The following is a 27,279-nucleotide window of genomic DNA, read 5'->3' on the forward strand; positions in this document are numbered from 1 at the left end:
GACACCTTTTGAAATATGGAATGGAAGGGCTCCATCGTTATCATATTTAAAGGTATGGGGTTGTGAGGCTTATGTCAAGAACAACACCCAAAACAAACTTGAAAGTCGATCCACTAAGTGTATCTTTGTAGGATATCCCAAAGTTTCTAAGGAATATTATTTCTACAACCCAACCGAGCAAAAGGTATTTGTTGCTCGAAAGGCCGAGTTCTTGGAAACTAAGTTCCTTATGGAAGGTACTAGTAGAACGGTGGAACTCGAGTAGGATCGAGAACCACAAGATACACGTTTGGTTGATACTAGCAATCAACAAGAGGATGTTGATAATGATTAAATGGTTGATCAAAACACACAAAACATTCGCAAATCCGGTAGAATTAGTCATCCACCAGAAAGATATAGATTTTTCATGGATGGATGCTATGCGGTAGATTCGGATGAACCCACCACATACCGTGATGCAATGTCACAATCCGATTGTGACAAATGGCTTGAAGCCATGAATGTTGAGATGCAATCCATGCATGACAACCAAGTATGGGATTGGGTTGTACCACCTCTTAATTCCAAACCGGTTGGAAGTAAGTGGGTTTTCAAGAAGAAAACCGATATGCACGGAAACTTGGATACTTATAAAGCAAGACTTGTAGCAAAAGGTGTCACTCAAACTCAAGGGGTTGACTATGATGAAACTTTTTCTCCCGTAGCAATGCTAAAGTCTATAAGGATATTGTTTGCCATAGCCACACATTATGACTATGAGATATGGCAAATGGATGTCAAAAACCGCATTTCTAAATGGGCATCTTGAGGAAGATGTCTATATGATTCAACCCGAAGGTTTTGTCGATCCACAACATCCTAAAAAAGTATGCAAGTTAAATAATTCAATCTATGGATTGAAACAAGCATCTAGAAGATGGAATCACCATTTTGATGAAGAAGTTAAGAAATTTGGATTCATCAAAAATGGTGATGAAGCTTGTGTGTAAAGAAAGCTAGTGCGAGCATCATTACCTTCTTAGTATTGTGTCTTGATGACATACTACTATTTGGAAATGACATTCCAACCATGGAAGGTGTAAAAGCATGACTTGAAAGTTGTTTTTCTATTAAGGATCTTGGTGAAACCGCCTATATTTTGGGAATAAAGATCTATAGGGATAGATCAAGGCGGTTTGATAGGTTTAAACCAAAGTCTATACATTGACAAAATCTTGAAGAGGTTCAAGATGGAGAACTCTTAGAAAGGTTTGGTACCTATTCAAAGAGGAACGATATTGAGTGAGTCTCAATGTCCAAGCTCGAAGGAAGAGCAAGATAGAATGAATGGGATCCCATACGCATCGGCTATTGGATCCATCATGTATGCAATGGTAGGCACTAGACCGGATATATCATGCGCTTTAAGCATGACAAGTAGATTCCAACATAATCCGGGAAGTATCCATTGGATGGCGGTTATGAGTATATTGAAATACCTTAGAAGGACTAAGGACATGTTTCTAATATACGGTTCGTGTGAGGAAGAACTCGTTGTAAAGGGTTACACGGATGCGAGTTTCCAAACTGATCGAGATGATTCTTGATCACAATCGGGATATGTTTTCGTTATGAATGGTGGGGCAGTCTCTTGGAAGAGCTCAAAACAAGATGTGGTAGCATTTTCCACCACGGAATCGGAATACATCGCCGCCTCATTGGCAGCTCAAGAAGCTGGGTGGATAAGGAAATTCATTGCCGACCTAGGGATGGTCAGTACCATTCAGGACCCTCTAGAGATCTTTTGTGACAACGAGGGAGTGATTGCTCAAATCAAGGAACCTCATGCACATCAAAAGACGAGGCACATTTAGCGGTGGTTCAACTACATAAGGATGAAGTTGAGAAAGGAAGATATGTATTCGCAAAGTTCACACCGATCAAAACATTGCGGATCACTCACGAAGCTCCTTGAAAGGCCAAAGCATGAGGGTCATACTTGTGCCTTAGGACTTTGGTATTCTTGTGATTGAATTTGATCGAATTTTGTATTTGGATATCAGAACAATTGTTATTTTGATTCATTCATATGATTATGGTTTATGATTATGACATCTTGAGTTACTTATTCAATGAATAAGTTACTTATTCTAAATGTCCGTAGTCGCTCATATTTATGGGAAAAAATATGAAGGTAAGACTATTATGAACTTGGATTGGTGGATATTCATAAGGTATGAATATAGAGCAAGGGTTGCTTCCAAGGTTCATAGATGTTTATGGGATATAAATATTGGATTGACCCGCTCTCAAATGTTACTACATGGAATCCTTGCGATTGATCATAAGTAAATTTGAATAAAGGCGAATATCATAGTATCCTCCAACCTGAGATATATATGTTGGGTTTTATACAAGGTTATCAAAGTTTCAAGTTAACCATTTTAACATGAAAACGCAACGGAAGCTTAGATTTTAAAACTTGTTATGAACATACCATTATGTTAAAACTAAAACCCAAAGAACAAGGATCAATATTACAAGAACAATATGCTTACAAAATGTAAATGGTACCTTCTTATACCTTATAAGAAGATGTAGATGGATGAAGAAGATGATGTCTTCAAATGGCACGGTTGCAAAGGAGAAACCCTCAAGCTTTGTATACCCCAAGCTTTGAATCAACAACACCAATTGATGCTAGGATTTGAACACTTTAATCAAGCTCACAAAAAACCCAAAATGGCCAAAGTGGCCGTGAGTTTTTTGAGAGAGAGAAAGAGAGGATGTTTTGTTTACTTGAAATTCAAAAATGAGACAAGAACCAAATTGCATGTGTTGTGAATGGAGAAGTATAAAGGAGGTCAACACTAGAAGACAAGGCTTTTGATTGGACCAAAAACCTCCACCCACATGGGGTGGACGGTTATTATTATTATTATTATTATTTTTTTTTTGTTTTGTTTTAACCATTAAAACATCTCCATTCATTTTATAAAACTCATTTTTATAAAATGTACATACATTTATATAATTATTTAACCAATTAAATAATTAATTTATATAAACAAATTATCTAGATAATTTATTTAAATCCTCAAGTGTGTTTGTTTAGAAAACCAATTTTCTAAATACTTAGTGTTCGGTATTCGTTTAAATGATCAAATCATTAAAAGAATACATTTGTTGTTGTCTAGCTTGTTATTGGGTATGACCCGACTTGGATCAAACACAGTTAGCCACATTAGTATAAGTATGTGTCTCGGGCATACGTAATTCCAACAATCTCCCACTTGCACGAGATACATAGAAAATTAATGCAAGTGGTGAATACCGCCTAACAACAGTTCACCACCCCTAACGTGTTTGACGAAGTGCCATTCAATAACATAATCCCTTCAAGTTCCTTACTTGATATGATTTAGGTGAATCTATCATTATATCCCTTTGTTACTAGATGTCATGTTGGATCTAAGAGACATAGGCGATCATTCTCTTTACAATTCAACTTTATCAGGCCTTAGACATCTAAACTCTCAACACATAAGAGGAACAAATTCCATCTTGACTGTATACGCCTCTCACTATCACTTTATACTCCACCTGAGCTCATCCTTATGTACCATCTTTTACGAATAGCGAAGGGGAGAGTCAAAGTGTAATACTTGGTGAAAATCAAGACCCAGTATACATCTCAGGTCTAAGGATAATATGAAATTCTCCTTTACTCAAAATTACTAATGATCAGGTCCATTGACTCCATGTAGTAATATTGAGAGCGGGTCAGTCCAATATTCGTATCCCACAAATATCTATGAACCTTGGCAGCAAACCTATGCTCCATATTCATTCCTTATGAATATCCACCAATACTAGTTCATAATAGTCTTGCTTCATATTTGTTCCCACAAATGTGATCGACTACGGACTTTTAGAATAAGATAACTTATTCATGGATTAAACATGCAAAATTAGAATTTAACTCATAATCATATAAAAGAGTTAAATTACAAAAGTCTTTTAAACGTAAATACAAAATAGATCAAATCCAATTACTAGAATATCGGAGTCCTAAGCCACTCGCATGACGCTCATGTTTCGGTCTTTCTAGGAGCTTCGTGAATGGATCCGCAAGATTTTGATCAGTTCCAACTTTGCGAATACATATCTTTCCTTTTTCAACTTCATCCCTTATGTAGTTGAATCTCCGCTCTATGTGCCTTGTCTTTTGGTGCGAACGAGGTTCCTTGATTTGTGCAATCGCACCCTCGTTGTCACAAAAGATTTCTAGGGGGTCTTGAATGGAAGAGACCACCCCTAGATCAGTAATGAATTTCTTCAACCATGCAGCTTCCTGAGCTGCCAATGAAGCGGCGATGTATTCTGATTCTGTAGTGGACAATGCTACCACTTCCTGTTTTGAGCTCTTCCAAGAAACAGCTCCTCCATTAAGAGTGAACACATACCCAGACTGTGATCGAGAATCATCTCGATCAGTTTGGAAGCTCGCATCCGTGTAACCTTTTATAGCGAGTTCCTCCTCACCAGATCCATATATCAGAAACATATCCTTAGTTCTCCTAAGGTATTTCAATATGTTCTTAACAGCCATCCAATGACTGTTTCCTGGATTCTGTTGGTATCTGCTTGTCATGCTCAAAGCGCATGACACATCCGGTCTAGTACATATCATCGCATACATAATGGATCCTATAGCAGAAGCATATGGGATTTGTTTCATCATCTCTTGCTCATCCTTTGAGCTTGGACATTGAGCTAAACTCAATATGGTCCCTCTTTGAATAGGTACAAAACCTTTCTTGGAGTTTTCCATCTTGAACCTTTTCAAGATCTTATCAATGTATGTACTTTGGTTCAAACCTATCAAGCGCCTTGACCTATCCCTATAGATCTTTATTCCCAAAATATAGGCAGCTTCACCAAGATCCTTGATGGAAAATCTACTTCCAAGCCAAGCCTTAACGCTTTCCATGGTTGGAATGTCATTTCCAAATAGTAGAATGTCATCGACATACAATACTAAGAAGGTAATTATACTCCCACTAGCTTTCTTATACACACAAGCCTCATCAGCATTCTTGATGAATCCAAAATTTTTGATTTCTTCATCAAAACGATGATTCCAAGTTCTAGATGCTTGTTTCAATCCATAGATTGATTTCTTTAACTTGCATACTTTATTAGGATGTTTCGGATCGACAAAACCTTCAGGCTGAACCATATAGACATCTTCCTCAAGATATCCATTTAGGAAAGCGGTCTTGACATCCATTTGCCAAATTTCATAATCATAATGTGCAGCTATGGCAAATAATATCCTAATAGACTTTAGCATTGCCACAGGCGAAAAAGTTTCATCATAATCAACCCCTTGAGTTTGAGTGAAACCCTTAGCTACAAGTCTTGCTTTATAAGTATCCAAGTTTCCATGCATATCAGTTTTTCTTTTGAAAACCCACTTACTTCCAACAGCTTTGGAGTTGAGTGGTAGTTCAACCAATTCCCAAACTTGGTTGTCATACATGGATTGCATCTCAACGTTCATGGCTTCAAGCCATTTGTCACAATCATTCTTGGACATTGCATCACGGTATGTGGTTGGTTCATCCGAATCTACCACGTAGCAACCTTCTATAAAAAATCCATATCTTTCAGGTGGATTGCTAACTCTACCAGATCTGCGAACGTTTTGTGTGTTTTGATCAACCACTTGATCACTTTCAACAACCTCTTGTTGAGTGCTAGTATCAACCAATTGTGTATCATCTTGTGATTCTTGATCCTCATCAAATTTCACTGTTCTACTATTAGTTCCTTCCTCAAGGAACTTAGTTTCCAAGAACTTACCCTTTCGAGCAATAATAACATTTTGCTCACTAGGATCGTAAAAGTAATATCCTAAATCATCTTTAGGATAACCTATAAAGATACACTTAGTGGATCGGACTTCTAATTTGTTTGGGGTGTATTGCTTTACATAAGCTTCACAACCCCAAACTCTTAAGAATGATAGCGATGGAGCCTTTCCATGCCATACTTCAAAAGGTGTCTTCTCCACTTTCTTGGTTGGAGCCATATTCAATATGCGAACAGCGGAAAGTAAAGCATAGCCCCAAAATGATAGAGGTAAAGTGCTTCTAGCCATCATCGATCGAACCATATCTAATAGGGTACGATTTCTCCTTTCAGACACACCATTATGTTGTGGTGTTCCAGGTGGAGTAAGTTGTGAAATAATTCCACAACTCTTAAGATGATCTTGAAAAACACCACTTAGGTATTCACCTCCTCTATCACTACGAAGTACTTTGATTGTGGTCTTGAGTTGTCTTTCTACTTCAGTTTTGAAGTCTTTGAACATTTCAAAAGCTTTATCTTTGTGTTTCATTAAGTACACATAACCATATCGACTATAATCGTCAATAAAGTTAATGAAGTATCTTTCACCATTCCTAGTCATTGGTCTAAAAGGACCACATACATCCGAATGTATGATACCCAATAATTCTTTTGACCTTTCAAAAGTTTTATTAAAGGGTTGCTTTGTCATTTTGCCTTGTAAACAAGATTCACATACATCAAATGAATCATACTCATTTGTTTCTAGAATACCATTCTTGCGAAGAGTTTGCATGCGATTCTTGCTTATATGTCCAAGGCGACAATGCCAAAGATAGGAATCACCCAAGTCCTTCTTGAGTTTCTTGGTGTTGACATTGTACATTGAACTACTATGTGACGCACCAATTTGATCTATTTCATATATACCATTTATGGGTATAGCTTTAAAATAAAATATGCCATTCATCAAAACATGAATATCATAATCAATAAACTTAAGATCAAAGCCACATTGTTTTAAAAGAGACACGGAAATAATGTTTCTCCTTAACTTAGGAGCATACAAAACATTCTTCAAAATTACTTCCAAACCACTTGGAAGCTTTAACAAGTAGTCTCCTTGGGCTTGGACTTCAACTCTTGCTCCATTGCCCATAAAGAGACTAATGTCCCCTTTGTTGAGTTGTTTACTTCTTTTGAACCCCTGCAACAAATTGCAAATGTGAGTTCCACATCCGGTATCAAGTACCCATGTATTTGAAGAAATAACATTTAGTTCAATATGTATAGTAAAGATAATACCTGAGGTATGCCCCGCATCCCTCTTATCTTTTAACGCATTGAGATAGGTCGGACAATTCCTTTTCCAATGACCTATCTCTCCACACTCAAAGCATGGATCTTGCGCCGCAACCTTTTGCTTCTTTTCCTTCGGTTTGGTGGGCGTGATGGCTTTCCTCTTTCCCTTTCCTTGGACGTGGCCCTTGCCCTTAGCAACACTTGCTTTGGGGTTGGAGTTATGTCCCCTTTTTCCTTCATTGATTGTTAGAACGGGTAAAACCCTTTTACCCATTCCCGCTTCGGCCGTTCTTAGCATTGCGTGAAGCTCACCAATGCTTTTGTCCCACCCATTCATGTTATAATTCATGACAAAGGTTTCAAACCTTTTGGTCAAAGAGTTGAGGATCAAATCCGTAGCCAACTCATTAGACACGGGACAATTCAACCTACGAAGCTTTTCGATGTAGCTTTTCATCTTTAGGACATAAGATGAGACGCTTTGGGTTTCCTCCATACGACATGCATGAAACGCTCGAACCGTTTCGAAACGTTCCGCTCTAGCTTGTTGAAGGAACATTTCCTTCAATTGAGTTATCATGTCGTATGCCCCATGATGCTCGAAATCCTTTTGGATTTCGGGAATCATAGTCCCTAACATGAGGCAAGAGGCTTGCACCGAATCTTTGGTGTACTTGACCCAATCGTTATAAGCCTCCTCATCTTCCACGTTAGGCTCGTCGGGAATGGGATCGTCTAAGACATATGATATCTCTTCTTGTTTGAGAACTATTCTCAAGTTGCGATACCAATCCATAAAGTTATTATGGTTTAGACGATCCTTTTCAAGGATGGTTCTTAAGGATAGGTTACGGGTGTTATGGGTAGAGGTGTTTGCATTGTTAGCGGCCATCTACAAAATTTAACAAAGTTTTATTTTAGTATTATAAACAATTTAATTATTAATACCCTTTTATTCCAAATTTTTTAAAATAATAATTAAATTCTAGAATCCAATGATAAATCAAATTTCGGTTAGGTGACCTTTATCCCGTTATTTGATTTAACAAGGTAGTCAATCTTGACAATTGCAACCATTTGCAACTTCTAGAGGTATGGGACCATTCGAAATCCTTATTTCGTGTTGGCATGTTTATCCCATCAACACCATTAGATCCCATGCTTAGGTGACCTTTATCACATGGTTTCTAATTCAAGTCGTCCTACTTGTATAAACATGTAAGATTAACATACAAGTGGTTAGGTGACCTTTATCCCACAAATATGTTAATATTACCCTAAGTATATTAGTTTGCTCAAAATGGTTAGGTGACCTTTATCCCATTAAAAGTTTCCTAATACGTTAAGTGTCATACAAAAGGATGGTGTTAGACTTGTTTCTTTGGTAATTATGAAAAAGGGATTTTAAATTTTCAAATATTCTAGTTGAAAAACATTATGCCATATCCTAACATGCATTTAGAAATATGGCGATTTTGAAAAACCAATTTTCAAGGTTCTAGTTATAATAAAACCAATTTTATTATAGGTGAGTGATCGCTTAGTTTTAATAAACCCATTTAATTAAACTAATTGACGCGATATTACCAAATATATATTAGAACCCGTTTTATGCTTGTTGTCGTTCCTATGTGACGGTTTGGATATCCTAATATCTATCAACCACACATTACATTAAGTAAAACAAACAACCAAGCATACACATGCAAAATATAGTCATAACCGAAAACCGCTAAATTTGACCATACTTGTTAGCCGAAACAAGTATAGGTCATAAGTCACACCTAAGGGACAAAACATGACACAAGGATGGAATGTTGACTCCCACTTGACCTTGCATCCAAATGCTTCAAGTATCCTCTCCAAGTTGTTGTGTTCTTGTTGGGCTTGTTAATGGGCTCCAAACTTCCAAAAGTCTTCTTGGGCCCAAGAGTGAAATTTATGGGCCTAATGGGCTTGAATCCCATGATGGGCCGGTGAGGCCCAACAAGCCCAAAATTTCGGTCCAAGGCCCAAATCCACCAATTCTTGCATCTTCAATTTTTACAAAATGTATCCTAATACATATTTTTCTAAAAAAAAAGGAAAATGCAACTAATCTATTTATTACATACCAATTTATGAATAAATAAATTACACAAGCCTAAGATTATGAATTATTACAACCATATTGAATAATAAACATAATCAACATACACAAACAACAATCAACATATCCAAGGTCTAGGTTTCGGTTATGACACATCCAAACATACCAAATGTTCTAAGCATGCAACCTAAGCAACCAATGCCCAAAATATCACAAAGACAAAAGGTGCCCCCCCCCCAAGAGGCTACGGCCACCCCCCCCCCCCCCCCCAAAATTTACAATTTTGATATTTCAACATCCAAATGTTAAATGGTTTCCTAAGATCTTTCCATGCATGTCAAGATCTTACAAAACCATGAGGGGTAAAATCCACCAAATTTTCGGACCCCTTTTTCACCCATGAAAAAACCCGAAATTTATGAATACAAAAGAAGCATAAGTCCTTGTAACCGGCTCTTGATGCCATTGTTGGGTTTTATACAAGGTTATCAAAGTTTCAAGTTAACCATTTTAACATGAAAACGCAACGGAAGCTTAGATTTTAAAACTTGTTATGAACATACCATTATGTTAAAACTAAAACCCAAAGAACAAGGATCAATATTACAAGAACAATATGCTTACAAAATGTAAATGGTACCTTCTTATACCTTATAAGAAGATGTAGATGGATGAAGAAGATGATGTCTTCAAATGGCAAGGTTGCAAAGGAGAAACCCTCAAGCTTTGTATACCCCAAGCTTTGAATCAACAACACCAATTGATGCTAGGATTTGAACACTTTAATCAAGCTCACAAAAAACCCAAAATGGCCAAAGTGGCCGTGAGTTTTTTGAGAGAGAGAAAGAGAGGATGTTTTGTTTACTTGAAATTCAAAAATGAGACAAGAACCAAATTGCATGTGTTGTGAATGGAGAAGTATAAAGGAGGTCAACACTAGAAGACAAGGCTTTTGATTGGACCAAAAACCTCCACCCACATGGGGTGGACGGTTATTATTATTATTATTATTATTTTTTTTTTGTTTTGTTTTAACCATTAAAACATCTCCATTCATTTTATAAAACTCATTTTTATAAAATGTACATACATTTATATAATTATTTAACCAATTAAATAATTAATTTATATAAACAAATTATCTAGATAATTTATTTAAATCCTCAAGTGTGTTTGTTTAGAAAACCAATTTTCTAAATACTTAGTGTTCGGTATTCGTTTAAATGATCAAATCATTAAAAGAATACATTTGTTGTTGTCTAGCTTGTTATTGGGTATGACCCGACTTGGATCAAACACAGTTAGCCACATTAGTATAAGTATGTGTCTCGGGCATACGTAATTCCAACAATATATTGGGTCTTGATATTCACCGAATATTGTACTTTGACTTAGTTCTTTAGCTGCTCTAAAACATGATAGTACATAAGTCTAAGAACAGGTATAGTACAAGGTGATTGTGAGAGACGTATGTAGTCAAAAGGGGATTTGTCCCTCTTATTCGTTGAGAGTAAGATGTCTAAGGCCTGATTAGTTAAATCAACAGAGAATGATCACTCTGTGTCTCTGGATTTGACATGACATCTATGGCAAAAGGATAAATGATAGATTCACCTAAATCATTTCAAGTAAGAGACTTGAAGGGGATGATTATATTGAGTGGCACTTCGTCATGCGTATTAGGGGTAGTAAACCGTAGTTAGGCGGTATTTGCTACTTGCATCAATCTTCTATGTATTTTGTACAAGTGGGAGATTATTGGACTCGGTACGCCCAAGACACATATTATTATTGATGTGGCTAGTACGTCATGATCCAAGTTGTGTCATACCCAATAACAAGCTAGACAAATATCAATAATATTTGTTAATATATGATATGATTATAACAAATAAATATTAACACTCGAGTTATTTGGAAAGGGGTTTCCAAATAAAATGTACTTGTGAAATAAATAAATCATATGGGTGATTTATACTTTGAGAGAAAGCATTCCATATTGTTGTTTAAGAGGGTTAAGTAACAATATATTAAGCATGTTACATATAATGTGTTATTGTTGTGTATGACACAATATAAGTGTGTATCACACAAAGCATTGTGTGTGACAAAATGCAAGGTACATATATATATGGAAAGTATGAAAAATAATAAAAACAAGAAAGGAAGGAGGGTGGCCGCCCCCCCCCCCCCCCTCTCTCCCTCTTCTCTTATTTTATTATTTAATCTAACTTAGTGGATACATGCAAGAGGGTTGATTGGTTGCCTTGGGTGGTGCCTTTCATAACTCTTTCATCTCTCTCTCACACACATAATTGACTATTACACAAGACACAAAACACTCTCAACTCTTCCTTTTCTCTCTTGGGTTTTTGGCCAAAGGAAGGAGCAAAGGAAGGAGTGCTTTCAAGTGTAAATCTTAGCTAATCAAGGTGTATTGTCGGAGGCTTGGGGTATGCAAGCTTGAGGACCTTCCCATTGAAGTTCTTGCCTTCCAACCATCCTCTCCTTCACCCGGATTTGTCATCTTGAAAGGTAGCCTTGACATGCATGGACTTATAATGACATGCATATGTTTGATAGTATGTATTTCGTATTTGGATCCGGGCTTGGATTTTGCATGTGAAAAATTGGTTTTATACATATCAACTAACAAGATTTAAAACTAATTTCCGCTGCGTTTTTCATAAAATTGGGATTTTATGACTTTGATAATCTTGTTAAACCAACACAAGTATCGATTCGTGGACACAAATAGTTTCTAATAATGAATCTATGTTTTTAACTAAACGAACATAATAATCATTTAAAGGTGGTTTTTAAGATATTTCTTAAAGTATATAAAATAGGTGAACAAGGAGTTAAGTTTTTAAGACGAGAAAACCAATAATTAAAGGTTATCATCTTAAATCAAGAATCCACTATGTTCTTTCTTGATGATTATTATGATGAGTATGTAATTAACTTGCTTTAATAATATAGGAGAGAATAACCCCTCATTCCTAAGTGAATTACCCTATGACAAAGAAGAAAGTAGAATGCATATCTTCATGTCTGCCATGAAAATGTCAATTTAAGTAAGCAAATAGTTTTAGTGAAGTATAAATATTAGGATTGACTTGGATTTCTCAAATACCAATTCTAACAACTTTGGGTGGTTATAGTTTTGTCACACAACCTCCCCTTGGTTGATTTAAGTATATTATAATTACACATTCCTTAACATATGACTTTTTTAACAAGCATGATAACCTAATAAATCGTGTTAACAAATTTATATCAGAATTACCAAAACTAGAAAAATCGATCATAGCTTGTATCTCATCATTTCTAAGTACAACACAAGGACATATGTTTTGGATAAAATATCAAGATATTCTCTTTATAATTTCTAGTTTCCAAGAAGATGAGTGAATCATGCATGAGTCTTAATCATCAAATTTGAATGGATGAATTATAATGACAAAACATATCTCATCAAAGGATAATTGCAAGATAACCATGTACTTCACAAAAAGTAACTTACATATTCAATATAATCATCAATTAGTACAAAACATCTTCATTAATTTTAGGTGGTAAATGGAGGTTTAGCTCATAATAAGCATAATAACAAAGATTAAAGAGAGTGAAGATAACAAACACATGATTAAACTAGAACAATCTTACCAATATAGATGAATCATCCTTCTTCAATGGTGATGGATGACGATGATGATAGCCTCCAAGACTTCTCACTCTCTAATGGAGAGTCAGGCATGAACCCTAGCTTCAACAAGCACGTCCCTCTGACTAGCTGTCCGGCGCATTAATTGTTCTATCAGATCGTACATGATGACTCACTACGCCGACATGCTTCATGAGGCAGACCCCTGTATCTTTGGTGTCAACTATAAATTTTGTTTGTCTATTCTAAAAGGTTACCACACCGGCGTGCTTCAAGAGGCAAGCCTCCATATCCAGTTGTCCTTAGATTTTGTTCTTTTCCATCAGATTTTGTCTTTTCGTGCATAGAGAAACATGGGGATGTGATGCTTGTGACATGGGGGGTGTGTTTGTCAAGACCGTGAGTCAGGTGAAACCTTAGAAAGGTTGACAAGTACACACAGACTCAATAACCCAAAGGCCTATTGAATATCTCGACGGAATCAGGATATCCAACGGATGGGAACAAAGGTGTGATATGATAACAAACAAAACAACAATAAATATTCAGTGCAAGCAAATACAAAGACAAAGATTTACTATAATAAATTCATCATTCAATGAAACAGTAAATGGAATGTCTAGGGTTTCGTGACGGCGGCGGCGGTACGAGGAAACAAGGAGAATATTCTTTGGAATTTTTTCTCGTAATCCGTTTGTCGCTTTGTTATCCGTCCGTCGGTCCCCTTAAATGAAAACCTAGGACCCTATTTATAGACCCTGACATTCCTTCTAGAATCCCTACTTATTACATAATGAAAGACAAAAACAAATACAAGTGTAAGAGTCTTCGAGCATGATCATTATCTTGCTCATGCAGACTCACTATGCTAGGTATGCTAGATGAGTGTCTTCGAGCATACTTTACTTAGAATATCTTCAGTGAAGATATTCTCCTCCAGCAAGCTTCATTCCTCTTGACTAATCCATGCTTTGCTCGAACTAGTCCATCGAGCAATCTCATTCTTCTTGATGTCTTCAGTCTTGTCAAAAGACTTATTGAACAATCTTTAGCGTGCTCGGATGTAAATCTTGCTCGGGAAACTGAACCATGCTCGAAGTCCTTTCTTTGAGCATATGACATCCTTTTATTGCATCCATGCTTGTCCCCATGTGCTCGAACATCTGTGCTCGTATCACTTGGTTAAAACTTATATGATCAAGCTATTTGCTCGATTGGCAATCCATGCTTGATAAAAGAGTACTCTTGCTTGTTAAAGTGTAGCTTGCTCGAAGCCTTAACACTTAGAAGAATCAACCACAAATGGTTCTGAAGGCGTTGCTCGAAGTAATAAACAATGCTCGATAGTATATGCTTGCTCGAAGTCAATACTTATCCGTTTCATGACGAGGTTGAGAAGATTCCAATCTTCCTTATCGAAAATCCGACCCAACAATGTCCCCCTAGATTGGAACAAGCTCAGATGCACCAAAACATAGCTGCATAGAGTTACACATGTATCAGATATCAAAGATAAATCATTTAAGAACACGTCATTTCATTACACAAAAAGGAATTCTACCTCTTGGGCATTACACATCAAATTCTTACATATCAAAAACATAAACACAAATACAAAGATAAATAGAAATAAAATGATTATCACTAAGTCTTCATTCTGCTATCTTCTCCTGCTGCTCCTTGTGTCAGATCTTTCTTTTTCGAGTTTAACACGTGCAGCCTTTTGTTTGATCATATCTAGCTCTACAGCATCAGAAGAGTCAATGGGAAACTCTACATCCACGATGTCTTGAAGATCTTGAGGATGTAGGAATTAAAGGTCCTTATCATACATGATCACAACAATTGTCATTCCCGATGCATTCCTCAAGGATACTTAGTCATTGTGCTTGTTGTATGAGATATAGGTGATCTTTCCATTATGGTGCACAACTGAATTTGGCTGCAGCATCTCCTTCCTCATCGCTAAGAACTCCCTCAAAGTCTTTATTTTACCATGTGAGCTGCTAGCTTGAGTTTTTCTTTTCTTGGCTTCAAAGAGGGAGAGCTCCAAAGTATGCACTTCATTTATTCTTTTATTTCTTTCTCTCTCTTAACCTGACTTTGTATCTCTCTTCTCTTTTGCTTCAGAAATGGAAATCCCTTTTCTGATTGTTGTCCGGTCAGTTGACTTCTATTTTGATTGTCATGTAAGTCCAATGTGGCCATCTTCTTCAATTGCTCTTTACAAAAACTTCTCAAATCATCTATGAAAATGATAAGAGTTTCTTCTTTATCTTCAATAACAACCCTCAAGGTCTTTGATCTCTTATCGAAGTAGAGATGTGTGGGCAGATTTAAATGTGTTGTTGGCTCTGGCCTCACAATCTCAGACCTTGGGGTTCTGCTTGAGCGTTCTTATGCATTCTTCTTTGACTGATGTAGCCCAGCCTTTTTATACCATTTTCTCATGGTCTCATATGTTTGTACTAGCAATCTGACATTTTTGCCCCCTTTTTGTGAAGATCACTCATCATCTCTGCTCTTACAACTTCCTCCATTCTTCTCATTTCTTCTTGTAATCTCTTCTGGGTTTCTAAATACAATTTATGTTCTCTATTGTAAATGTCTAACAGTTGTTCATGAGGCATGTTCTGAAATTGTTCTTCTGTCATCCCTTTATCCATTACAATCTTCTTCAATGTTTGTGACCCTTTGAGGGTCTTCAAACCACTTTCTCACAGCCTCTTCTTTCTTTTGAGCTTCCACTCTCTCCTACTCCAATCTCATCCTTAAATCCCTTTCTCTCAGATAATCTTCTTGACTTTTCTGATCCTTGTGTGAGTCTTTCACTAATTTGTATTTTTCTATTCAGCTCTTCAAAGGAAAGCTTTATCAAGGACTCGTAGCTGTAGCCATGTAATTGAAGAAACTTTATGTCTTTATGTTTTGCCTTTTATGTTTCATATCATGTTTCATCACCAGCCTTCTTTTCAATCCTCCTTTTGCTACTTTCCTATTCTTTCAATACCATTTCTACCTTTTCATTCTTCTTATTCTTGCTCAATTTTTCAACATAGTTTGCCACATCATCAACCAAAGAATTCTTGTACATTTTATCAAAGGTTCCAAAGGATTGAAGGTTCAGGAATGTTGGTCTATGGCCAGCCTTCAACATAAATTCTCTTTGTGTTTTTCGACTTCTCCATCCTTCTGCCTAATCTCTAATGCTTTCTTTTGTCATTCTATCCATATACTTTTGATCATATCCGAGGCTTAGCAGATAAGATTTGTCTTCAATCTCTTTCTCATCATCTCTCACACCTCGTTCTTCTTCTTCATCAATGTCAATAGGTTCATCAATGTTGTGAAGTGCTCTAATTATTTGCTCTTTAACATTCACTGGTTGAGCCTCTTCATCATTTCCAAATTTAGTAAACGTCTCCTCCCTTCTCTTATACACTTTTACTTTCACAGATTTTTGTCGTTAGGTTTTGGTGTTACCAGTTCAATTGTAATTTTTCTTTTCAGGGAGTCTCTTGATCCAATTTCAGGTTCAGTAGGCTCAGTGATAATTGGTTCTTTGTTCAAAGTCTTTTGCACTTCATCACCAACAATTTCTGTGATTATAGGTACATTGGTTTGTGTTACTGGTTCTTTATCAAATATTTTTTCAACTACTGGTTCTTGCACATGAATATCATCATTTTCTTCAGTGACTTCATTAATGACAGGGTCAGTTGTTTCCACTGGCTCTTCAACTCTTGTTTCTGAATTTCTGCTTAAGTTGATAAAGTCTTTCTGTGCCTTTTTAACTGCTTCTACTATCTCAGGATGATGCCGTTCTGGTTTGTTCAAGATGTCTATAAGGTCTTTCATTATAACTAGCTTTACCATCGAACTGGTAGATATCCCAATAGTTTCATCCTCATAAGCTACTGGACCTAAACCGAGTTCCTATTCTTTTGGCGTTTCAGGTTCAAGTTTTTCAGTTTCAAGTTCAGTTATTACTGGCTCAGTTTGTATGGGCTCTTGTTCATCATTGCTCAGTTCATTTGAAGTTTGTTCATTAGTTTTTGTTACATTTAATGACTCCAATGCTGCCCTAATTGCTTCATCAGCTTCTTTCCTTAACCTCTCTTCTTCTGCCTCCTTCCTCCTCATCTCCATAAGTGCCTCAAGCACTTCTTGGTCAATTTCATCATCCTCTTCTTCAACTTGGGTTTTAGCCATTTCGTTCAATTCTTCATTTATGAGTTTTATGGCTGTTTTTACAAATTCTACTTCAGCAATGTCTGGATCAATTACATTGTCTTTTAAAAGTATGATCACCAGATTGCACCATGTGTAGGGACTTGGGATGTAAATAATCATCTGTGTACGTAATCCCTTTCCCTTTTTTTGCTTTCTTTTCAACTTATCTTCTTCTGTTTCATCTTCCTTATCAAACTCCTCCTCATCATCAGCATCTCCCTCATACTCTTGATTAATCATGTTTTGAGCATTTGAGAGTCTAGCTTCCACAATCTCCTCATCTTCATTTTTCTCCCCCTGTTTTGGTGCATCTGAGGTCTTCTCAACCTCAGAGTGCTCAGGGTTTGAATCTTCAGCAAAGCCTGTTGCAGGGCTGTTTCAAGAGCCTTATTTCGGATTTCCAGAAATGCATTCTTTTCTTTCAGTATGATGTTTTCAAACTCTAGCTCTGCATTCTCTGAAATAAGGTCATAGACATTAGGGCTGGATGGTGGGGTTTTTTGAATAGGTTTAGAAGTTGGTTCAGATAAGGGTTCTGGTGAGGAGGTTTCAGGTGAGGGTATTTGGTAAGTTTCACGTTCATTTGAGATGGGTTGGGTAGGTTTATTAATGTCTGGAGATATCTGTTCTTGTATAGGCGAGGTTGGTGGTGTGGGAATATGTGTATCTTGAGTAGTTTGGGCTGGTTGGGAAACAGGTGGCGAGGAATTAATTGGTTCATGTAATGGGGATGTAGATGGTGAAGGAATGTGTGTATCATGAATCTATTCAGTGTCAGATACTGCAGGTTCAGTAGTGGCAGGTGAGAAGGGACATGGTCATCAGCATCATCAAGTTCAATAGAGTCAGTGTCATCGTGGTATTCGTAAGGTGGTGGTGAATCTGGAGGAGTAATTTTCTGTATGGTGTCAGCAACGTTTGATATGACATTGGCTATGAATTCATCCTCATCTATATGTTCAGTAGCCATGATGCTAGGACCCTCGACCGGTTTATCAACTGGATCAGACACCTCAACGTCTGGTCCTTGATTTCCATCTTGATTTTCAGTTTGAATATCAGATCCTGCACTAGTAAATACAGACATCTCATTGCCAACAGGATCAAACACAGGTTCATTCAACTTAGCATTGCCACCCAAATTCTCTATCACCTCTTCTTAATGTGCAATTTGTTCATTCACGGGCTCATTATCAGCACCATCACCTCCATCACCTTGATCATCATTACCATCATCTTGATTATCATAACCATCATTGTCATCAGTTTCACTTTCATTATCTTCATCATCACTATTACCCGGAGTGCGCGGTACATCAATAGAACCTAAGGCTAGAACAAGTAGCCTGGGAAGAACATCCTAGTCATCATTGTCAATGAATTTGCTGTTGGCATCTTTCATACATTGACATATGTTTGGATCTTGTAATCTCAAGACTTCTCCTGTATGTTGAAGGTCCGGCAATGACCTATTTATCAGAATCTGCAAGAACCTTGGATACATCAGGAACCTCTGATTCACATCCTTCTCAGCATTTGATACCAACCCATTGAAGATGAGTCTCGACACATTAAATGGTTGTTGGTACAGAATGGCGACTGTCAAGGTAGCAAGCTCCTTGCTCAATAGTGTCCAAGTCCCTCTCCTTGGAGATAAGGACTGAATGACATGATGGATTAGGAATCTGTAGATTAGTGGGAAGCTACCTTTTTGAAACTGTCACCCCCTTGGTAATCCATAGTTTCCTGAAAGACACTCAATAGTCTCGGGGTTGAGTAAAATGGTTGAGCTTCAAAATTATCATTCAGGTTCAATGCTGCTCTTATTTACACCTCTGTAATTTCAATATCGTGATTTAGGACAGAGGCCTCAATCCTCTTCTCGTTAACGTCATCCACATATGTAGCCGAGCCCCAAAAATCTGAAATATGGTTCCTGTAAATTATGGGACTCTCAGTCAAAGCAACCCTCAGATTGGAATTGTTCAGGAAGTTTATCATGAGTTACACCTCCCTGTTGTCGTCATTAACCTCCAACTAGGCACACATATTATGCCAATTTTCAAATTTCATGGCCATTAGTTCTGCAAAAGAAAAAAATCTTCAGTACACGTAGAAGCAGAAACAATGAGTGAGAATAGTTAGAGAAGAGTAGCATCTTCAGTAACCTGTTCCGTAGTAATATGCGTACATGTAGAAACAAGTAAATAAGTAGTAAGAAAATCAATCAAAAACCATAATTCCGTAATCGGCGAGATGATAATCGTTACCGAAGTTGAAACGGAGCTAATAGCTAATTTCAAAGTATATTCGAGCAGGAATTGAGTATTCGAGTAAGCAGGAGATGCACGAGCAAAAGGTGTTTGCAATTAGGTTTAAGAGAGAGAAGAAGAAATATGTGAAAAAAAAATTTTCTAAGTCCCCATTTTATACATAACGAGGGTAGTACAATACCTCCGTTTGTCGTCTAGTTCAGACAGTTGTCATTTAATTTCAAATTCAGTGTACCTCCCTTGCTCGAGCATACATCAAAAATAACAACTGGCTCCCACTGTACTTGAGTACAAAGTACAAGTTACTTGAAGTTACTTCACTTTCTCGAGTATAGGATCCTGCTCGACATGAAGTGTACTCGACAGTACTTAGTTTCAATTAGTTATGTATACTGGAGATGCACTCATTGCTGAACCTTACTCGACTATGCATCATGATTGACATTACTTAAAAATCTATCAAGACAAAACATATGCTCAAGATGCCACTCCACTTAGCAGTGTTGTAACCTATGCTCGACTTAGATTATTACAATTTAATGTGCTCAAAGCACCTTCATGCTCGAAATCTTTAGCAGATGTAAACCTTCCTATGCCTGTACTCGAACACTTAAACCTAAGAGTCTAGCACACAAGTTTGCTCGAGTCACTAAGCAAATATGTTCATCTAGTTCCTAAGCTTGAACTCACAGACTAAAGTGTCTAGCACACACACATGCTCGAAACACTTAATGTCTCCTATCATCCAGTTCTTTGTGCTCGAAATCTTAGGTCTAACCACTTAACATGCAATCATGCTCGAAACACATAACATCAATTGTCATGACCAAGCAAGTGCTCAAAAGTAAGATGCATGCTCGAAATACATAGATGAATCTTACAGTTCATATAACATACTCGAAGAAATGTAATCACACAAACAAGAAAGTTTCTTTGCTCGAAACACTTGAAAGTTTTTCAGTTCAGATTGTGAAATCAACACATCCTATGCCAATCAGTCTAGACATTTTCACACATATCCTTTTCTCAAATTTCAATTTTGCATAAAAGATAATCATTTTGGAACATTGAGCTGACCTAAGCAATTTGTTAAAGGTGAAATAAGAGATCAAATTTCAGTTGAGTATTCCTTTGAAAACATTTTCATAGAAAGATCTCAACATGGGATCAGATTGTTTAAAAGCTTTCACACCATTTCATAGTAGGCCTTATTACGATTTAAGTCAGGTTGACATTTGGTAATAGCACTTAGCATGATTATCATAACATTTGTGATATTCTTAAAGTTCAATTATAGCTTAAGTGAAGAATGGTTACATTAAGAACTTTAGGTTGTTCCTTATCTCTTCTCAAAGCTTATTTAGCTTTCTCCAATCACCCCAATTTGACTTCAACACCCTGATGCCTTGATCAAAATTTGTTTTATGAGAAGTTTGTTTAAAATATATATATATAGATATCAGACTATAAGTTTGAGCATTGGACTTACATGCTGTCACACCCCGACTAGCACAATGCGGAAGCATAAAACGGGAATGTAACAGACACCTCTGGTATCAACACATTGTTTATAAAGAAACATTACAAACAAATTTACATTATATTACATTTCTTCGTTCTATCATTGTTATACAGTCTAGGTGGTACAAACACAACTAGTTCGTTAACTAAACCTTCTTACTACTAACGACTTTGCTTCTATTCACATAGCATCAACCCCATACTTCAGGCAAGTGACAGATCTCCCAATCATTCCGATTTAGGTACACCTGAAAAGCAGTTTAAAACGGGTCAACTACTAGAGTTGGTGAGTTTCACAAGTTTAAAGAAAACAGTAATGAGTATTCACAAGTTAACACTTGTAATCATGAAATAAGTATGTATGTATGTAAATGATGTAATTACGCTAAGCTACAGTGAAGCCTTGACTGTATGTGCTGCGTGCATCCATTTCCCACGCTCAATCAACCACTGTGGCTCCCCTTCCGCCCACAACATGCCCCGGTAGCTATGTCTAACACTACATAGCCTGTTTGTATAAATATGGTCATGTGCAAACGGCGCTATGTGACACGGCAACCAGGCCGATTCCGTTTGGGTTTGTCAAACCAATAGTACTATTCACAAGCCACCGGCTCGAAGTTAATCACTGTGATCGTGGGGACTTTCGTGTGTTAGCACTTAGATAATTCACATCAGTACATGTTTCAGGTATGTATATGTAATCAAACATGTTTTTCACCCCAAAAGTTCGTAAAACAGTTTAAAAGTGGGGTCATGAAACTCACTGTTTAGTAGATATTCAGAACTGTATCAGCTCGTGGTTTGTTCGGTCTGCTATCAGTAGTCCCTATAATCAATATTATAATAATATTAATATTTTAATATTATTATAATCTCAATACTAAACTGGGCTGTATAACTAATTTGGGTGTAGTTGGAACGCCTAGAAAGTGGCAATAGGCTTAGGTTGTGACGTTGTTCAATGTCTATTACTTAAAACTGAACTTGGCTCAGATTCCCGTTTTCCCAGCTGGGCCAAATTGTTTGTTTACGCGTTCAGAAAACAGTTATGGGAAAATAAGCTTGGATAAATGTATTGGTTAATAAATGATTAAGTTATAAAGAAAGATCACATACTGGAGTCCGGATTAGCCACGGGGCCCGTTTCCATTTATACAGTTTGATTTGAGAGGAAACGCGCACAATCCACCCGGATTGTCCAGGTTTCTCATAGAAAAGTTCATTTTTACTTAATTAGCCCAAAAATATGATTTTTGATCACTCTTGGTGTTTTGATATTCCCGCAGATTCACTAGTCGCGAACTTTCCGGTTTTTATAGAAACTGAACTTGTTTAATATTCAGGTTAGCATAATTAAGTAACCGTTAATCATTAAATTATGAAAATTTAACCACTTATCAATTAAAATATGTAGATTTTTATAAAAATATTTTTGGAATTTATTTACTGATTTATTAATTTATAAAAATTAATTTTATCAGCTATATTTCGCCTGAAAATCGTCCGTTTACCTCAAACAATTTCCAAAAATTCCACAAAAATTCCTGAATGCTCAATTCATGTCCCAAAACAACTTGTACTAATTCCAGAATGTAAAAAGCTTGTGCGATATTCTTTTCGGCCCAAATTCGGCTGTAAAAATTCACACGAACGCAAATAAACAAAACACCTTTAATCTTTTCCAAATGATCCCAAAACTCATATGTGATCAAAATACATCAAATCTGAGTTCCCAGAAAAAGTTCATAATTTGTGAAGTATTTTAGCTATTTTTCCCAAATAAACGTCCCAATTCGGTAATAAATTCGCCAAATATTCTCGAATGGTCGAAAAATTACAAAATTTGAACAGGGACTCATTGACATGATCCCTGATGTCCCTGAAAAATTTCAAGTCCTAAAAATATGCACATCATAACCTTAACCTAAATAGCCCGTAAGCGAGTGTTTCGGCATTACCTTAGCGGGTTTGGCTCGTTTCCGACCTTTTAATCAAGTTTCCAGGTTCTTGTGCTTCTAAGCAGGCTAGATACAAGTCCTATATCACAAACCAATAAATATTTCATCAACATAACAGCCCTTAACTTAGGGTTTCGGCTAGTGCACAAAAACGAACTTTTGAACCGTAAAAACGCCGTTTCAACCCTTTAATCCGTGTTTATGGCCAAAAAAATTATCAAAACAGGTTCCTTACCGTGTTTATGATCAAAACATGTTTATGGACCATTTTTAGGATTTTTACACGGTTAGGAATGATTTTTAGTAACCAAGACATGTTTTTATGGTATTAAACAAGTTTAAACAAGTTCAAAAGCTACTTATTTAAGCCCTTTACCTTAGGGTTTGGAGGTTTTCTGGAATTTTAGGATGCAGCTGTTTGGACCTCAGATTTTTAAAAACCAAATTGGATAAACAAGCTTCCTAAACAAGTTATATAAAAAAAATGGGGGGTGGGGTGGGCTGCCGATCGGAACTCCCTTTGGGCCCATGATGGGCTGTTTTGGCCTATTAATCTGGTTTCTCAAGCCCAAATACGAAAATCCCGGTCCAAATTTAGTTCGGGTTTGGTTTTTGGCGCGAAAAACTTATCGGGTGCGTTAAACAAGGCGAAAACGAGTGTTTTTCGGTTAATTTTGTGTGAAATTATAAAAACATACTATATGTTTGTAAAAATCAAAAATATTTTCATGGATCGCTTAAAACATTTCAAATAAGTGTTTGGTAAGTCTTTTTCGGCTTAACGGATGATACAATGCTTGGTTTGTAACTATCTTTCGCGTTTAAATCTATAGCGGGTGGTTAAACGAGCATGTTTTCGTTTAACTTGTTTGCTATCAAACTAAGACCATATTTCTAATATTTTAGCTTGTATAGATCGTATATCACTTATAAATGGCCCCCCAAGATATCTGGGTCATAACCCGACCCGTTCGGTTGATCGTTCGTTTGTTACGCAACAGGCGTTTATTTGCTTAATCGGTAAATACGTACTGAGGTGTACCTTGTTTTGGCTCAAATGTCACACATGCCATCCGGACTTACATGTCTTACATTCAGAGTGTTTAGGACTTATTTGGATGCCCCACCCCTGTAGTTACCTTAGTGCCCCTTAAGTCATGATATATATTATTATTTGATATACTACTTTGAAGCTATTTTCTTTTTTCTATATTTTTCCTTTTTCTTTCTTTTCTTTTTGATAAGCTTTTGTATAGCCATACTTTTATATCTGCTCAGATACTTTGTAAATTTACTTTTGTGTGACCAAAACACCAACAGGCTCGTGTATGATTGGATAATTGCCTATCTGCCTATCATTCAGAGAGACGTGTAAGAAAACATACCTTGGTCTTCAAATGAGTCACCACATCATACTTAACATTTTCATTATATTTGTATCTCGTATGTCACTACACTCATGAAAAGATACTCAAAGCAAAATGTCAAATTACTGAACAGAGATTCTCTAAGCCTATATTCAATGGGTTAGAAATTTAAACAATATACTATCATTTCCCATAAGGTTGGATACAATTTCTATCCAAAAACCTTTAAGCTTCTATAAAGCTTATAACTGAATAATCTTATCATGTCTCATATAAGATTACCAAAAAGAGTGTTGCTTAGACAACATTTTACAGTTTCAAAACCATTTCTCTTGAAAGTTCATTTTAAACATTGATTCTGAAAACAGTGTTGTCATTCAACCACATTTGATAAGCATACACTCCAACAATATCAAACACATTCATTCAGACAACATAAATCATTCAGATAAGTACATAAGTCTGTCGAGCATGCTCAGAAATCCATCGAGCATACTCGAAAATCTATTGAGCAACCTTAAGATTTGTCATTCCAGAGTCTGTGCTCTAGAGATTTCACGAAAGTTCATGACATTAATACTGTGCTCGAGCAGTAGACTTGTGCTAGAAGCACTTAGAAAGCTTTCTAGGACATGTCCATGCTCGAATAGCAAAATATTTCCTTTGTGCTCGAATTACTTGAGAGTTCTCAAGTGTGGTTTGCTTGTGCTCGAAGAGCAACAAACTTACCATCAGACATGGAATCATGCTCGAAATACTTTGAAAGGTTTCCAAAGCATGTTTCCATGCTCGAGCAGCTGAGACATGTTATTTGTGCTCGAAGTACTTAGAAAATTCGTTTAAGTAGCATTGTTTGTGCTCAAAGAGCAATAAACACAGTATCAAGCACCGACACATGCTCGAAATACTTAGACCATAAAATATATCATGTATGCATAGATCTGAGCACAGTAAACAAACCATTCAGTTCATAACAATTACACATACAGAAACAGTCACAAACATGATTCATGCAATCATAGTAATCAGTCAAGCAAGGCAATAACTCATGCAAACATTCATAGTGAGAAACATAGATAATCAGTAAGCACCTCACATAAGCACACGTCATCAATTAAACTTCATCAGCATTTATCATACCTAGACATTTTAACAGAAAATGAAACCTAGTCTTATCTAAAGGTTTGGTGAATAAATCAGCCAGATTATCAGATGTATCTACTCGTTTCATTTTATTCCCCAATAAATTGATGTCTAATTTCAATATGCTTAGTCTTAGAATATTGGACTAGATTCTTAACAATGAAGATAGCAGCAGTATTATCAATTAAAATTGGAGTAAGTAAGAAATTCAGACCATAATCCAGCAGTTGAATCTGAATCCATAGAACCTATGCACAACAAGCGGATGTAGCAATATATTTAGCCTCAGCAGTTGAGATGGACACTGTAGTCTGCTTCTTGCATTGCCATGACACCAACCTGTTCCCTAAAAACTGGCAGCCTCCTGAGGTTGATTTTTTACTCATGTTGCAACCATTATAGTCACTGTCTGTGTAAGCCATCAAATCAAAAGAGCGGTTCTTTGGATACCAAATCCCTGAATCTGGTTTCCCTTTGAGTTATCTGAAAATTCTTTTTACTGCTAGCATGTGTGAGACCTTGGGGTTAGCTAGGAATCTTGCACAGACACACACAACAAACATAATATCTGGCCTAGATGTTGTAAGGTACATCAATGATCCTAACTTGGCCCTATATTCATGCTTGTCCACCGGCTCCCCCTTCTCATCAAGTACCATCTTCTCATGTTTGTCCATTGGTGTAGACACTGTCTTGTATTCCTGGCACTTGAACTTGTTAAGAATCTCTTGGACATATTTTGATTGATTGATAAAGACCCATCTGCCTTTTGCTGCACTTGAAGTCCAAGGAAGAAGTTCATTTCTCCCATTGAACTCATCTTGTATTTAGACTTTATTACTTGCTCAAATTCTTTGCACATTTGTTCATTGGTAGAGCCAAAAATTATGTCATCCACATAGACTTGCAGCAGCAGATCCTTGTTCCATATTTTGTAGAACAGGGTCTTGTCAATCACTCCTCTGTAGAAACCATTGTTTGACAGGTGGTTTAATAACTCATCATACCATGCTCTAGGAGCTTGATGTAGTCCATACAAAGCTTTGTTGAGTTTGTACACCTTGTTAGGATGAATTGGATCTTCAAATCCAGGAGGTTGAGTCACATGCACCTCCTCATCAATCTTTCCATTCAAGAAATACAGATTTCACATCTAATTGATAGACTTTTATATTCATAGATGCTGCATATGCTAGAAAGATTCTGATGGCTTCTAGTCTTGCAACTGGAGCAAATACTTCTTCAAAGCCCACCCCTTCTTCTTGTAAGCACCCTACAGCCACCAGTCTTGCTTTGTTTTTAATGACAATGCGTCTTTCTTCTTTCTTGTTTCTGAACACCCATTTGGTTCCAATTGCATACTTGCCTCTAGGCTTGTCAACCAAATCCCATACATGTAAGTCTCTTAAGTGAGTCAACTCTTCCTGCATAGCTTCTACCCAGCTGTAGTCTTTTAAAGCCTGGTTAAAGTTCTTTGGTTCAACTTATGTAAGGCCCCGTTCCTGGTAACCCTACTTTGGTGTTGGATTTACTCATAAACATAGTTCTAAAATCAGAGTTAATTTAAACTTTCGCGGAATAATTTAAAACTTCAACATCACATTACAAACATTCATCTTTGTCTTAACATACAAATTGTCTTTTCATAACATAACATAAAATAGTCATGACACTTCTTCATAGATGCCAATCTCTTTAGCTCGTGCCATGTGTCCCTCCTCAAGCCAGCTGCGTCAACTTATTTGCCTGCGTGCATACTAAAAGTCAGCTATGCTGAGTGAGTTCTAGTTAATCAACTAACATACAATACATTCCTATCCTTACTCATACGCGTCCGAAGATTCGTATTCATACCTTACTTTGCTATTACTTCTTTCACACA

Source organism: Bidens hawaiensis, unplaced genomic scaffold, assembly GCF_021521415.1.
Source record: "Bidens hawaiensis isolate Kalapana, Puna unplaced genomic scaffold, B.hawaiensis_p1.1 tig00000284_1, whole genome shotgun sequence".
NCBI classification, from domain to species: domain Eukaryota; kingdom Viridiplantae; phylum Streptophyta; class Magnoliopsida; order Asterales; family Asteraceae; genus Bidens; species Bidens hawaiensis.